The following is a 4509-nucleotide window of genomic DNA, read 5'->3' on the forward strand; positions in this document are numbered from 1 at the left end:
CTTGTAGCATCATACCCAAAAGGACATGAGGCTGTAATTGCTGCCAAAGGTGCTTCAACAAAGTACTGAGTAAAGGGTCTGAATACTTATGTAAATGTGATATTTCCATTTTTTATTTGTAATAAATTTGCAAACATTTCTAAAAACCTGGTTTTGCTTTGTCATTATGGGGTATTGTGTGTAGATTGATGAGTGTAAAAAACTATTTAATCAATTTTAGAATAAGGCTGTAACATAACAAAATGTGGAAAAAGGCAAGGGGTCTGAATACTTTCCGAACGCACTGTATATTTGTTGTCTTTATCTGTTGTGGTCTAGTACTGTCTTTTTGCTAGCTAGGGCCATCTACTTTAAGTACTGTCTGTCTTCCCAGTGGCCTACTTGGTGTATGAACTGCTGACTGCTCATAATTTGCAGATAGTTGTTGACACATCAACCAGGATCAAGGGGCAGTGCAATTTGTGAATGTTGTTGTTTTGGTAATCAGTGGCTGTATTGGAGGGGGAGTGGTTTCATCTATTTTCTGAGTGTATATAACCATCTCAGTGTGCTTCATTCTATTGCTAGTTATTTACAGATGATGTTATTGTCCTCTTTTGTAGCTTTGTCAACTATGTGTGTGTTTTCTATACCTGTTCGCACCTCTCCCTGTAGGCTTTACCGACGCTCCCCACCCCTTGGCTGCAACCCTTCTAATTTAGTGTACCCTGCACACACAACCCATGTAAAGTTCTGTGTCTCTGGCAATTTTTGGAACTGCCGATCTGCGGTCAAGAACGGCGAGTTCATCTCAGCCTATGTTGCCCTTCAGTCCATTGAATTTTGAACACTGCTACTCCAGCTGCTCTTTCTTAATCTGACTATGTTTTCTTTCATAGTCCGAGAGCATCTGGTCATTGCGGTTGTGGCACAGGTCTACTCATTTCTCCCAAATGGAGATTTGATCTGTTCTCCCTCTCTCACCTGTCCATCTCCTCATTTGAATTCCATGCTGTCACTGTCACTTGTCCACTCAAGCTTAACATTATTGTCATCTATCGCCCACCAGGTGCCCTTGGAGAGTTCCTCAATGAGCTTGACACCTTGAAGCTCATTTCCTGACGATGGCTCACCGCTCTTCGTACTTGGTGACTTCAACCTCCCGACGTCTGCCTTTGATTCATTTCTTTCCAACTCTCTTTCCCCTCCTTGCCTCTTTTGACCTCACCCTTTCCCAATCCCCTCCAACTCACAAGGCAGGCAATACGCTTGACCTCATCTTTACTATAGGCTGCTCGCCTACTAATCTCACTGCAATCCCCCTCCAGGTCTCTGATCACTACTTTGTTCCTTTTCTGTCTCCTTTTCCTCCAACCCTAACCACTCAGCCCCTACCCAGATGGTCATGCGCCGTCGCAATCTTTGCTCTCTCTCTCCCACTTCTCTCTCCTCTTCTATCCTATCATCTCTCCCTTTTGCTAAATCCTTCTCCCTCCTGATTCTGCCTCTTCGACCCTACTCTCCTCCCTTTCCGCATCCTATGACTCGCACTGTCCCCTTTCCTCCCGGCCGGCTCGGCCCTCCCCTCCTGCTCTGTAGCTGAGTGACTCATTGCAAGCTTACAGAACAGGGCTGCAGGCAGCTGAGCAAAAATGGAGGAAAACTAAACATCCGGAGGACCTATCATCCTTTCACTCCCTCCTCTCTACCTTCTCTTTCTCTGTATCAGCTGCTAAAGCCACTTTCTACCACTCTAAATTTCAAGCTTCTGCCTCTAACTCTAGAAAACTATTTCCCACCTTCTCCTCCCTATTTAATCCTCCACCCCCTCCCCCTCGCTCTCTGCGGACGACTTTGAAAAAAAGGTTGATGACATTTACATTTTAGTCATTTAGCAGACGCTCTTATCCAGAGCGACTTACAGTTAGTGCATACATTTTTCATACTGGCCCCCCGAGGGAATCAAACCCACAACCCTGGCATTGCTAGCGCCATGCTCTACCAACTGAGCTACAGGAGGGCCTATAGGCTAAAGAGCTCGCTGTAGCTCTTTAAATGATTTATGGCTATTCAGTCATCTTTTTTACACAATAGAGTTTTCCCATCAAGAGATGAAATGTTCTGTAGCCTATTATGTATTTAAGTGTTTGTATTATATGTTTGCCATGAGTTATGTATTCTATATGTTTCTAATGCTATTTTTTATGCAATGTTTGATAATGTAAATTCTTCATTACTTGTGTAAACTGTGAACAAGAATAAATAAAGCCAAAGTGGCTCGTTACCTCGTTCCCTATAGAAAATATCAACGTGACCTACAAATTGGATATGATGACAATGGTTTTCGTAATTGCTCAACAAATCATTGTAGCCTAATGGCAGGCAGGAATTGATCTTCAAGTAGGCCTACAGATATTCTACAATTAAACAATTAAAATAATTAACCATGAAGTAGCAAGTTAAGCGACGTTGCCATAGACCTGATATGTTGACCTTTAGATTATTGGTTAGGCTACAGTGAAATGTGTGAGCTTTTAGATAATAGTAACCTTTAATAGCCTAATAGATATGGATATTGAAGTGGCTCAGAAGTAGCTTAACGGCTTAATATTAGGTAGGTCTATCGATCGCACATACATGAAAGTCATGATATCAATATTTAGCCTAATAATCTAGCTATTTTTTTTTTTATGTCCTTGCTTCGCTTGTTTATAACAGCAAACTTTTTAGCCTATTTATATTAAACTATGAAGTTTGCGGCGGTCACAGAGAGACAGATAAACATCTTCATTCAATGTTTAGCTGATATTTTCTGTGTGTAAAGTGACGCCGGAGGGCAAACAGTGATCTAACGACGCACTTAGCTTGTCTATGAGTGGTCTGAGGCAGGCGTTAGAGTGCAACGTTAATAAAGACGTATTTGGGTAACGGCTTGGAAATTTAAAGATGCTTTTACAAAGGTTCTAAAGATTAACTTAGCCTTCAGATGCTTTTGGGAAACCGGGCTCAGGGCTTTTGGCACCGCTAGGTTGCTACACAGTAGCTGAACAGCAGAGCTCGTGACTTCACGCTCCAGAACAGACACTGGGGGCCTGCCTGCAAGATGACTGACCCCTTGGCCTTGAAAAAAAACAACTAAAAGTACAGGGCTCGGTTTCCGATACTGACAACCGATCCGCTCCTAGAGAGATTTACCATCTACGGCTGCACATACTGAGGTGGCTTATTCTAATGCTTACCCAATACAAATGCACAAAATCACCCATTTGGCACATAATTGTGCACGTTAGACTACACATCATTAAATATATTCAGACAAATTACAGACAGCCTACAAGTAAAAAAAATTGAACTCAATGTATTGAACATTAAATATTTCAATATGTGACCGACCGCCTCGATCTTATGTGTCACGATCGTCATCTACAGAGGAGGACCAAGGCGCAGCGTTGAATGCGAACATTTTATTAAATGAATGAACACACGAACAAAAACAACAAAACGAAAACGTGACGTCCCTGGTTACATACACGAACCAACACGGAACAAGAAACCACAAATAATGAATGCCTAACGGCTACCTAAGTATGACTCCCAATCAGAGACAACGAGCTACAGCCGTCTCTGATTGGGAGCCACCTGGCCAACATAGATATACAACAACTAGAACATAAACAAATGAAAACTCACACCCTGGCTCAACATACTAGAGTCCCCAGAGCCAGGGCGTGACAGTACCCCCTAAAGGCGCGGACTCCGACCGCGCCAACCAAATACAACAGGGGAGGGACCGGGTGGGCACTCCGCCTCGGCGGCGGATCCGGCTCGGACATGACCCCCACTCCTTCTCTAACCCCCAAAGTACCCCTGGTCCGGTCTGGCCCTGCTGACCAGAGCTGAACTGAACACTGGTGGAGCGGATTGCTCTAGCTCCGGCGTGACGCAGCACCTGACCGGTGCCGGACCTGCCACCGGTGGAACAGGCACGGGCCGAGCCGGGCTGACGAAACGCACCACTGACTTGGTGCGGGGAGCAGGAGCGGGCCGGACTGGGCTGGCGACGCGCACCACAGACTTGGTGCGGAGAGCAGGAACGGGCCGGACAGGGCTGACGAAACGCACCACAGACTTGGTGCGGGGAGCAGGAATGGGCCGGACTGGGCTGGCGACGCGCACCACAGACTTGGTGCGGAGAGCAGGAACGGGCCGGACAGGGCTGACGAAACGCACCACTGACTTGGTGCGGGGAGCAGGAATGGGCCGGGCCGAGCTAGCGATGCGCACCGTAGACTTGGTGCGAGTGGCAGGAACAGGCCGGACCGTACTGGGAACACACACCACTGGCCCTACGTGGGGATCAGGAACAGGCCGGACCGGACTGGCAACACACGCCAGTACCTCTCGCCGTGCCTCTACATCTTCCACCCCCTCTTCGACCAGTGGCCCCCGTAACCTGGCGGCCTCCTCTGCCAATCCGCTGGGCCGCTCTGCCGCGGTCTCCAAGCTGGCCCGTCGTCAACGGCGTTAGCC

The 4509-nt window shown here is 46.8% G+C and overlaps 1 non-coding gene across 1 annotated transcript; it reads right to left on the reverse strand.

Moving 5' to 3' along the window:
* Nucleotides 1-1926: 1926 nt before the first annotated feature.
* Nucleotides 1927-2001, reverse strand: trnaa-agc. Its single transcript has one exon. It is a non-coding gene; the product is annotated as a tRNA-Ala (tRNA).
* Nucleotides 2002-4509: the final 2508 nt, after the last annotated feature.

Source organism: Coregonus clupeaformis, unplaced genomic scaffold (assembly GCF_020615455.1).
Source record: "Coregonus clupeaformis isolate EN_2021a unplaced genomic scaffold, ASM2061545v1 scaf1321, whole genome shotgun sequence".
In the NCBI taxonomy this organism is placed as follows: Eukaryota; Metazoa; Chordata; class Actinopteri; order Salmoniformes; family Salmonidae; genus Coregonus; species Coregonus clupeaformis.